Source organism: Planococcus citri, chromosome 3 (genome assembly GCF_950023065.1).
Source record: "Planococcus citri chromosome 3, ihPlaCitr1.1, whole genome shotgun sequence".
In the NCBI taxonomy this organism is placed as follows: Eukaryota; Metazoa; Arthropoda; class Insecta; order Hemiptera; family Pseudococcidae; genus Planococcus; species Planococcus citri.
The window spans coordinates 8,736,176-8,748,469 of record NC_088679.1 but is presented as its reverse complement, the minus strand read 5'-3'; the positions used below and the strand labels follow the sequence as shown (position 1 = coordinate 8,748,469).

The window sequence follows — 12,294 nt, the reverse complement described above, 5'->3', positions numbered from 1 at the left end:
TTGATTTTTTCCCTCATTTTTGGCCTAAATTTAATTTTCAAAAATTCACCATAAATCAAAAAATGCACTTCTGCCCTTGAAATTTTGACAAGTGATAAATTTTTGCCTGCTCTTTCGATCTACTTTTGTATGGTTTAAAAAATTTCGTGCCAAAAAAAAATCACCATTTATATCAAAATTAACAAAAATTGAGTGAAATAAAGGTTCATGGATACAGGGTGTCTGAAAAATTGAAATTTTGTATTGAAAAACTGTACATCATCACTTGCGAATAGGACCTGCACGTCTACATGCAGTCAATATCTAAAGATTCAGAGTTTTCATTTAAAAAAAAAAAAAAAAAAAAAAAAAATGAGAATGAACCATTTCAGCTCATTGTAGCGGGAGTTCAGTAAATTCGAAATCTGATTTTTCTTGAAATGAGTGAGTCAATTATAAAATTACAGGTTTATACTTATTAGATGCTGCGTAATTTCAAAAAAAAAAAAAAAATGTCCGAAAATTGAACGTCATGAATGTTAGATTTGCTTTCAAGGTAAAATCTTGATAAAATCGAACTTTGGTAGGAGTTTTGGCTCACCTGGTGAATTATCGAAAAATCACGATTTTTTTCGAGAAAATTGAGAGGATTTCAAGTCAAGTCAAATACAAAGTGTCATATAAAATCAAAAAGGTTTTTTTTTTTCCAGAAAATTGAAATTGATTTTGAGGTTTGAATTAACTGCCTATAGTTCAACTATTAATTTTTCGAAATTCAATAGATCTAGCTTCATCATGTTTACGAGTTCTAGTCAATTCTGAAACATTTATAATTATGTTGGTACAAACAGCTTTTTAGTGTGAGTAGCACACTATTACTTTCGTTCTGAAAGTTGAAAAATTCTTTGGCTCGAATGTTCTTTTAGAGGAATGGGCCGATTTTTTTGAATCTTTCATACGTAGGTGAGGCTTAACTTGAGGCAGGGAATGTCGTAATTACTCAAGTAGCTTCTTGAGTAATTGCAATTAATTACAAAAAATTGTACTAACAAAAAGCAATAAAAAAGAGGAAAAGGGCCATATCAAAAGCGAAGCTGACGTCAGTTAAATTTCAAAATTTATGTAACACCACAGGGGTTGTAAAATCTTTTCTATTGTTCAATAAAATTTTTCAAAATTGAACAATGGAAAAGATTTTATCAAAAGCGAAGCCGACATCACTTGAATTTCAAAATTTATGAGAAACACCATAGGGGTTGTAAAATCTTTATGACCCCTGTGGTGTTATATTTACAAAAGATGCCGATTGGCAAACACAATAGGCCATAGAAACCATTTACAAAAATTCAAATTTGATTATTTTCTAAAAGTTATAAGGTGCACCGGGGGAAGTTGGAATTTGGGGTAAGTTAGAAAACTTGCTCTAGCGCCTAGAGGTTTATATCTGGCGAAGTGCCACTAAAGGTGACTTGAGGGTACTACCCCTACTTCATCACGGCATAAACATTTTTGCGATTCAGTTTCATTTTAGATATCTTTGGTTCAATTGTATTTTGTTGTTGTTTTGAACTTGTTTTGAATTTGTTCTAAAATACAGACTTTCTATTTCTTAGTTTTTCGCATATAGCGGACGAACCGTGCGTCCTAGAGAAAATCTGATGAGATTAATCTCAAAGAGAATTAAATTCTCTACAATTTTGTTTTTGTGTAATTTTTCTAGGACGCTCCGTTTGTGATCTACGCCTCTGCAAAGTTTCGCCTGTTCTGACTTACCCCAATTGGGGGAAGTCAGAACAGTTTATATTTTATTCCACTGAGCGAAAGCTACTGTGTCAATCGCGCTCAAATTTTCACCATAGGTTAAGAACCCTTATGGGAACCTACATAATAAATTTGATCCATATTGGTTCATTAGAAGGGGACCAACAGCTGGTCAAAGTTGAAATTGCGAAAAATCGTTCCGACTTGCCCCAGTGCACCTTAAGTAAATCAAAATGATTTGCTGCCTATTGATTTTCAATGATCCATTGTATTCGCTTATCTGTCTCGCTTATACCTAAATGTAACACCACAGGGGTTATAAAATTTTCTTCATTGTTCAATTTTGAGAAAGGTTCTTAAAACTTCTGCAGGTGTTTCATTTACACAAAATAATCCAGTACCTAGACAACAAAACCAGGTAGTTACCCTTTCTGAATCAAATCCCACCAGTCATTTGTGATTTTGCAGTGCTCCCAAGAGGTTTATTCAGAACAGTAGTGCTTTTAGAGTCGCATTATGCTTTCGAGATATATCGCTGTGTGCTTTGGAGCTTTCAGAACAGCATAGTAAATTTGGAATTGTGTTGTGCTTTTTTTCAAAATCGCGTTGTGCTTTTTTAAAAAATTTTTCTGTGATTTTTTTCAAAATTGGGTTGTGCTTTTTTTTACAAAATTGTGCTGTGATTTTTTTTGAAGTTGCTTTGTGCTTTTTATTCAAAATCACATTGTGCTTTTTTTTCAAAATCACGTTGTGCTTTTTTTTGAAATCGTGCTGTGTTTTTTTTAAAATCGCGTTGTGCTTTTTTTCAAAATTGCGTTGTGCTTATTTTTTCAGTATTGTGTTGTGCTTTCAAAATCCAAATCGCGTTTTTTCAAAATTGTGTTGTGCTTTTGAAATCCAAATCGCGTTGTGATTTTTTTTGAAACTATGTTGTGCTTTTTTTTCAAAATCGCGTTGTGCTATTTTTTCAGAATCACATTGTCCTTTTTGCCAAAATTGCGTAGTTTTTTTCAAATTTGCGTTGTGCTTCTTTTTTGAATTTGCATTGTGTTTCTTTTTCAAAATTGCGTTGTGTGTGTTTTTTTTTGAAAATGGCATTGTGCTTTTTTTCAAAATGGCGTTGTGCTTTTTTTTCAAAATTATGTTGTGCTTTTTTTCGAAGTTGTGCTTTTTTTTGAAGTCTTGTTGTTCTTTCAAAATCAAAATCATGTTCTGCTTTTGAAATCTAAATCGCTTTTTTCAAAATTGCGTGTGTTTTTTTCGAAATCGCGTTGTGCTTCTGTTTCAAAATTGCATTGTTTTTTTTTTTTGAAATCATGTTGTGCTTCCCTAATAACATAGGCTACGCACACTGTTGCTGTCTAGTTTTATACTATTGGTTTACCTATATTATGTGCAGCATTTTCAAAATAGAAACTTGCTCTATTGCATTTGTAGTTGTTTTTTTTACATTTTACAAATTCGTTCCAAAAACAGAAAGCCAGTTTTATAAAATCTTGTAAAATGAATAGACCCTCTTCAAATAAACCAAATTTTTACTTTGAAAATTTTATTTTTTTCAAAGTGTGTATCGATGGAATAGCTATTTATGAAGGTAGTCTATAAAAAAGAAGTGAATTAACGACGATGAAGTTCGCCTTTTTTAAAGTTATACCTACCCAGGTCTGATTCTGAAGAAATTGCAACCCTGCTTCTGAGCAAAGCAAAAAATACCTGCCGGTTTAAATGCCGGATGCGGTTGTGATAAACGATTATACCTACTCAACAGTCATGCATTTTCATAGAAAAAGAAAATTCTACAAAGCGTTATACACAGATATTCGCTCGTGTACTTTATGCTTCACCTTGCTACTTTCTTGTAAATCCGAATGTATCTGCTATATACTCGTATAACTACGAGAATATTTCGTCGGAAAATTTCTTTTCCAACCCGTCATCGGTTTCACGGTCGGCTACACTGGTTCTATACTGAGGAGAAAAAAAGAACGATAAATTTTCGTCCTATTTAAACCTCGTGTAATGCACTAGGTTAGCGTATAAATTCGCGACTAAACGTATACGAAAGGCGCGAGGATACCTACACGAAATTTTATACATATAACGTTTATTTTTTTTCTGCTTGCCTCCCTCTCTCTCCGAGCGGTTGTTTATGGGTTCTCGATGTCAAGAGTTGTATGCTATATCGTCTTCCATTTTTTTCCTTCGCTCTTTTTACGGTTATGGTTTTCGCGATGCTGGTGTAAAAGGATGTAAGGAGCTTTTGTTGTACAGTATTTATGCAGTATTATAACCAGAGGTGTTTTGTGGTCGTATACGCGACTCCGGTTGCTGCATAATGTGACAAATCCCACAATAGGGGTTTATATATACGACGAAGCGATGTCGGTAATCGCTATTTTTATCGTGGTGACGAGCAAGAATTGAATTTCAATGCGGTCAACTATAGGTACGTTGATAAATAATCCGTAAATGAAGATTGGAAGTTTACTTACTCGTAAACAGTAGGTATACGCTATACAAGTGTCGAAGATCCGGGATTATTGTCGAGCTCGTTCGTCGACGAATTAGCAACAGGTGCGGCGATGATAGGTTTTTTTAAGTATGCTCGAATTACTCGTATAAGTTCACTGTATGAGGGTCGAGCTTTTCAATAAGGTACTTTTCTTTTTTTACTATTTGTCGAATGATACATGTGCAACAGATTGACTCAATTGGTAATTCTACGTGTTCGAGTAATGTTGCACTGCCATCTACTTCAAGTTGTAGGTTTCTCAGGAACATTTTTAGCGTTGGAAGTTCCCCTGCTGGGGCCTGCTGGAGAGATATGAGCCCTCAAAGTGAAGCCATTTTTCCTAAAACAGGTTGAGTATGAGCTAGAGCGAAAAGATCACAATTTTTTCAAAAATTCTATCCTTTTGATGCCTCATATCATCCTTTCAGGGACACCTTGTGAGCTGAAATTTTTCATGGAGAACATTCAACGTAAATTGAAGGTCTATGCTGAATTTGGCCAAAATCGCCGAATTTTTTTGGGGGAGGGGGAGGGAACGATAAAATCACGTTGAAAAAAATTCGAAAACATTTTCTGCACAAATTATACGAAACTGTGCCAATACACTTGTCTCTCTGGTACGAAAAAACTGGCCTTAAAAGAAACCATCAATGATACTGAAAATTGAATCATCAAAAAAACCACCGATTACACCCACCTCTTTTCATCTATTGAAAAAAAAATGATTACACGTGCTTATCTACAAAGCCAATACAGCAGACCACCCCTTCTTCTTTCTCACTCAACATCAAACAGAAACCCATCTCCCACACAGTAAAGCTTCGCGCGGGAAAACCCTATTCGACGAACTTTGCCTCATCATTCTCATTGAATCGGGTGCGAAAACTTCGCTCGAACTATTCGATATAGAGAGAAAATCACATCAGACTGGGTCGTTCAGCCTTAGAGGAGGCGCAGGGTCGTGTATTACACGATCGTGTCGTCGGTCGTGTCGCATCTACACATAGAAATTACTACACTGAGAAGAGTGAAAGTAAAGCTAGCCGGAATTTCAACCTTGTTGCAAAGGCGAGCTAAAAAGCCGGAGGTGTCAACGTTATAGTAACGATTTCAAATGCGTACCGGGTCGTTCTTTCCCCGTCTCTGTGTCTTTTAGCTACGGTACGGGTTTATGAAAGACATTTAATGAGTAGTATTGTTCTGGCGCGCGTATAACACCAGTATATATCCTCGCTCTTCGTACCCCTCCGGTGTGAATTTTACGACGAGCACGAGATGGGCGATACACGGGCCGAGCGAATAAAAGAGGAAAAAACAGCGACGAGATCTCCAGCTTGGTCAAAAATTACGCCACCGTCGTCGCCCAAATTTGACGCGTATTTTTTTCCCTCTATAACCTAGCTGAGCTCTATTTGGTTCAAAATACAATACGAGTATATCTAACTTTTACCCGGCTCTCTTTCCATCTTGTTGCGTGTGTATCTTAATGACCTTTATAGTTTAGAGCGTCGTGCGTGAGCCGCGTATAATTATTACTGCGCAGTTCGTATCCAGCCGAGATTAAAGGAATCTGGGTTTGTGGAATATTGTCTCGAAAAATATACCTACCTATATGGTATCTCTGAGGCGTATCGTGAAGCAGATTTTCTCTATTCAATTGTCATAGCCTTTGCTCTTATCAACGGGTATAGAGAGAGACCTATTGGGGCGTTTTGTTGGTGTGAGATAATTAAGCGAGAACTACTCTCTAAATTTGAAACAGTCAATTTCACTGCTTAGCAGTCACGACATTTTGCCTTTTTAAAGCAGTAGTTTTTTTTTACTGCAAAACAGTGAAAAATTACTGAATTGGTCAGTCAAAATGATTTTTTACTGCCCAATTCAGTAATTTTTCACTGTTTTGCAGTAAAAAAAAACGACTGCTTTAAAAAGGCAAAATGTCGTGACTGCTAAGCAGTGAAATTGACTGTTTCAAATTTAGAGAGTAGGTGCTTGGGAGGTACGAAATCCTGAAATTCCCTTTAATAGGTAATATTGACAATTGGCGTTATTATCGTCCAACAGAATACTAATATGTTCAATTATTGGTCATTTATGTCTTCGTGTAAGCAAATATTGACAATTGGCGTTATTATCGTCCAACAGAATACTAATATGTTCAATTATTGGTCATTTATGTCTTCGTGTAAGCAATTTAATTCGCCACATGAAAATATTTTAACGAACGATTAAACCAAATACGCGATCATCTAAAATTAGGTACACATCGAATTGAAACATTCTTTTTTGCATTAATTTTTCAATTTACCTACTCGAAATTCGAGCACCTCTTTGGTAAATCATCAGTACAATTTAAATTGTACGCAACTGGTAATTTTCACCAATATACTTACTTGAATAAGATAGGTAATTTTTGTTGAAGTATTTGAAATTTTCTGTATGTATTCGTGACAGGTAGAATTTGATACCTAATTATGTATTCCTAATTTTTGGTATACCTACATTGGTGGTAATTTATTTGAGAAATCACCGGTAATTTTTTTGGTAAATTGCAGGTAATTTTTTGGTAAATTATGGATAGTTTTTATTGTTTTTGGTAAATTACACCATTGACAAGAAATACACGTTTCAGTCTCACTTTTCAGCTATTACGTCCACGTTTTTTCAAATCCGCTCCTTTTTTTCAAAATCTGCTGTTACTCTGTTCTACCTGAAACCGGTTTTGTTGAAGTAGACCGCATTTTTTTACTGCATCCACACTGCGTTTATGCCATCTCACACTCCGGGGGGTCTTTCATAAAAGCAATTACACACTGAATTTACATGATTATGCCGGGTGTAAATACACCAAAAAACGCGGTCTCAATATTACACGTTTAACCGCGTTTTTCTTGTCAGTAGAGTACAGATAATTTTTATATTTTTGGTAAATTATGAGTACCTAATTTTTGTGATATTAAACTACACTACAGGTATTTTATTTGTAAGTTGCTGGTAATTTTTTTGGTAGGTAAATTACTGGTAATTTTTTTGGTAAATTACTGGTATTTTTTTTTGGTAAATTACTGGTAATTTTTTTGGTAAATTACTGTTAATTTTTTTTGGTACATTACTGGTTATTTTTTTGGTAAATTACTGGTAATTTTTTTGGTTAATTATGGACAATTTTTCTGGTAAAATACAGGTACTTTTTTTGGGAAATTATGGTTAACTTTTCTGGTAAATTATGGGCTGTCGTCATTGTAGTCACACTCCTTTAAAAGAGATAGTGTATACATCTTTGAGTTTGATATATACAGTAAAAGCTCGTTATAACGCTTTTGGATATAACGCTGATTTCTTCTGGTCCCTTGACATCCCTATTTAAACCAATGTAAAATTAATCGCGATATAACGCTCATGAGTGATTATAAATCACGTTTTAACGCTCTAAAATTCAGGAAAAATCACCTTTTTTTTATAATTTCAACAACAAAAACTCAATTTTTTGCCAAAAAAAGCTTACTCATGTGTAAAAAATGATCACTTTCTGAAAATTTTGGCCCCAACAACAGTTTTTTTTTGCAATTTTTGCAGTTTTGATTTTTAAAAAAGCAAAAAAAAAAACTTTTATGGCAAAATGTTGCCAAAAAATCATTTATATTATTACAGCAGACCTCAAAATCAAATTAAAATTTCAGATTTTTTCATTTCCAACTGGAACAGTCGTTGAAACTCAAAATAAAGTTCACAATTCCACTTTCTTTATAACGCTTTTTTCGCTTTAAAACAAGAATTCGCGGTATAACGCTAATCAGCATTAAAACGAGACTTTTGGTTATAACACCCTTCGGCTTATAACGCTCTTTTTCTCCTGAATTTTATAGCGTTAAAACGCGATTTATAATTACTCATGAGCGTTATATCGCAATTAATTTTACATTGGTTTAAATGGGGATGTCAAGGGACTGGAAGAAATCAGCGTTATAACAAAATCAGCGTTATATCCGAAATAAGCGTTATAACAAGCTTTTACTGTATATGGACATTGGACATAAATTTAGCAACAGCCCTAAGTCTCTGTCAGGCTGATCCTCATCCACCAAGACAGCTGGATAGGGTGTGAAGAATAATGCAGAGTCAAAACAAGGCTGAACAATATCAAGAACAGAAAGCTGAAGTATGAAGAGCATAAAATACATAATGAGAAAACGGTATTTTCATGCTAGTGGTACAGAAAAAAACCAAGGAAAAACTATGAGAGGGAGGAAACCATCAGAGCACAGAGCTGTTAACAACAAACTCACTGCCCAGCTCTCCCTGTAAGACCTGAAAGAAACTAGGTATCATAATATATGCTAGAAATCAGCTAATATGTTGATGGCTTGGTTCAAATAGCACACAAGTCCAAAATTATAAATATTTCAGGAGAGCAAAAAAATGTTTAAAACATTCAGATGCTGTTATTTGGACTTTTAGATTGCATTATTATTAGACATGTGCGCCGCCGATTTCACGCCGGCGCGCCGCCGCCGATAATTTGAATATCGACGCGCCGATGTCTTATCGGCGTGAAACGGCGCGGAAAATGGTCTTAAAAATGATCTAAAAGCCCTTGAAACCCCAAATTTTGGTACCAATGTCGAATTTTTAAAAAAAAACTTCAAGTCTCCCCAATTGAAGTCCCTTTATGTTTGTAGATTTTGGGTCAAATAAAGATCAACGATAAAAGTGGGGCTCTCAAAACCTCGGTTACCAAAACTATTGGTTTGTTAGGCTAAATATTTCATCTGAATCATCGTACGCCATGTTCACGCCGCCGCGCCGCCATTAATTTAGAACCGGCGTGAATTTCGGCGCACGCCGTTAAAACGCCGCCGCGCCGATAAAAATTGACCTTACGCCGCCGCCGTGCAATTTCCTAACGGCGCACATGTCTAATTATTATATTTTAGGGGTCTTAAAAGTATGGTCTGATGATATTTTATAGGCTGATCAATTATAAGTAGTTGATCAAAGCACTTCAAAAGGACATATGAGGTTTCTAAAGACAAAATACGAGGTTTTCATCATACTTTGCATAGGACTTACATGGTTTTTAACAAGGACTTGCCAGGTTTTCAAATTTAAAATTGATGCAATTCTTGTAGTCACATGGTTTTTATACTTGATAGAAACCTTGTATGTCAGAGTTACATGTTCTTCAATCTTGGATTTTCACCAATTACAGCGCTAGGGTGCGTTTCTGTCTTATAAGGTTTTTAAATTCAGATCCGTCATTTTTTTAACTAAAGAAACCACAAAAAAAAGTTTATGAAAAAAACCTGGACATACACTATGTGCTATTTGAACCAAGCCATCGATATATAAAAGTATACGCTATGTAAGGCTTGAAAGAAACTACAGTAAGTCCGGCTTATTAGAATCGATTTGGGACCAGGTACTTATGTTTGATTCTATAAACCAGTGTATTCTATAAAGCGGAAAGATAAAAAATGCAAGATTCCAAATTATGTTGAGATTTTATCACTTTTTGATGTGTTTTGAAGTTGATTCTAATACTTTTTCGGTTTTTTAGTTACATTTCTCCCATAGCCAACTTTTCCAGTTTTTAGGCGCTGGTGTTTGCCTTCTCACTCTGAAGCGCTTTGAGCTTTCCTGGGGCTGGAACGAGTGAGGTTTTGGTGTTCTGCAGCTCTTATGCATTCTGGTTTGTAATCCGTATTTATGTGGAGGCTTGGCCTTTGGCTTCCCATCACTCCTCCCAGTCGTTCCACCAACTGGGGAATTCTGCTTTTGCCATGTTTATATCAATTCCAAGTCCATCAAACAGCAATATGTTGCAGGCTTGTTAACCAGTTTTTAACCATTAACCATAACCGCAAATTAACCAGTAAATTAATTCAAAAAAAATTAACCTTAACCAAAAAATTTGTTTTTTGAATGTATCACTAAACCGGTTAGAAATCAAAAATAATAATTTGAAAAGTGCTGTTTTTTCATTTCTTTTTATTATGTGGTTTTTTTCAATGTGTTTTGTAGTGATTTGAAATTTTAAACAAAAAAAAAATGATCAAAAGATGAAATGAAAAAAACGTGAATAGAAAGTTCAAAAAATTTGAAACAGTAGTTGTTGCATCATACTTACTTATTAGCCATTAAACTATTAAGTAAGGCTCGATCTTTAATGATATTTTAATGATATGAAATAATAAAGAATTGTTTCTTGAAAAAATTGTTAAATTTTGAATTTAATTAATGTTAATGTTTGGATTTTAAGCTGTTATTTTAACCATTAACTGATTAATCTCAACTGCAAAAATTACTACCAAAACTGTAACCTTGACCTAAAACCAGTAACCATTAACCGAAAAAAATGATCACCAATAACCGTAACCGTAACCTGAACCTTAACTGTAACTTTAAAAAATGAATAACCTCAACGTAACCTTTAACCTAAATTTTGAATTTCTTGTCTACGGTATTGCTATCAAAATCCAAGACCACTTTTCGGGTTCTTTTTTCGTCATTATTGGCAATTGTTGCGAAGTACATATTAGGTAGGTAAGTACATATTATACGATCGATTGACATTTTTTGAGTTTTTTTAAACGCATTCCACTTCAATTTAAAACCCAGAGAAAATTATTCCAAAGATTCTCGAACTCGATATTACGTAGGTAGAGGTAGCAATATTCGTTTTCTCATATAGTACTCGTACGTGGGTAGGTTTATGCAATTTTACGAAGGAAATCTAGCACACGAAAGGTTACATACTCGAGCACAATATCTTGTTGGTATGAGCTATGGCACAATACAAACAATACGTTTAATATTGATACACGTAATAAACGGACGAACGGAAATAAGCGGAAATAAATGGAGGGTTTTTGAATAAATATTAATCAAAATACACGCGAAAGAGTCGTGCGGAGCTGTTTTGCGAAATATGCATACCAGCACATCCAAATCCACGTATACCTACACGTACTACGTATATAGATCTACGCATGGAAGCTCGAAAGTCAAACGAGATGATGGAAAGAGTACGTGTGGTACTGTGTAAATGTGGCGATAACCAAGAAAAAGAGCGACAGAGAAACAGAGATGGAAAGAAAAAGCAACGTTCGCTATAGGGTGGTTCTAAAAGATATCCCTGGTGAGTAGAATAAAACGTAGGTATAGGTACTCCTATCTACGTGGAAATTCTCAGCTTTATTCGTTCATCGTTGGAAAGCTTTTCTCAGGAGGGAGATTCTTGGTATGTGGAATCTATTTTGATCGTTGCTCTTTCGCGTGGCGGTGTCTTAAGCTAAGCTGTGCAGTGGTTTCGATTTCAATCTGAGGGATGTATAATTATATTTAGCTGAAGCCTATGGATGAAGTAAGGAATGAATCTTGTCATAATATTTGAAGAAATTTATCTTCGAGTTGAGGAATTGGTTTTTAGCTGGGAGATTGAGCCAGGAGTTTTTAGGAAAAAGGTGCTCGGATTTCAAAACCATGCAGTAATCATTTCCCCAGCTTTCCTTCCTCCATTATGTACTCGACTCTTACTTACTGTTCTTTTATTAGATAAAAATTCAATATGCTCAAAAAAAAAATTGAAAAATTGGAAAATGAGAACTTCGATTAATAATTTTTTTATTTCCTTCCACCTGTAAATTTTGTTTCAGTAACGAAACATTGCTGAAGATACCAAAAGTAAATCTTCTAAAAGCTTTGCTCGAATTTAGTCGTGATTTTCGAAACATACTGTACATTATAAACACATATTACATATTATATCGCATACGTACATATCGTATACGTATATAAGGTAGATATATAGTAAGTTATATGTCCTTTAAAAACTGAATGTATAATCGTCTTACCCCTTTATCACAGCTTCATTGTCGTTTATGTTGTCGTTTTGCATGATCGCATTTCCATTATTGCTTTTCACTGCAGTTATTTTATATTTTCACGTAACATTTCGCTTATTACTTTGCAGCGCACGTTGTTATACGGTATTCATCTTTGGAAAACATAGAAAAAAATGAAAAAAAAAAAAAAATAAGTAT

The 12,294-nt window shown here is 34.7% G+C and overlaps 1 protein-coding gene across 2 annotated transcripts in view; it reads right to left on the bottom strand.

Moving 5' to 3' along the window:
* Positions 1-12,294, bottom strand: part of LOC135840158 (neuroligin-4, X-linked-like) — a 642,239-nt gene that overhangs the window by 517,645 nt on the left and 112,300 nt on the right. For both annotated transcript variants that reach the window (XM_065356537.1, XM_065356536.1), the window contains exon 2: positions 12,106-12,248. The gene's annotated coding sequence lies outside the window, so the exon portion shown is untranslated. The remainder of the gene's footprint in view (positions 1-12,105; positions 12,249-12,294) is intronic.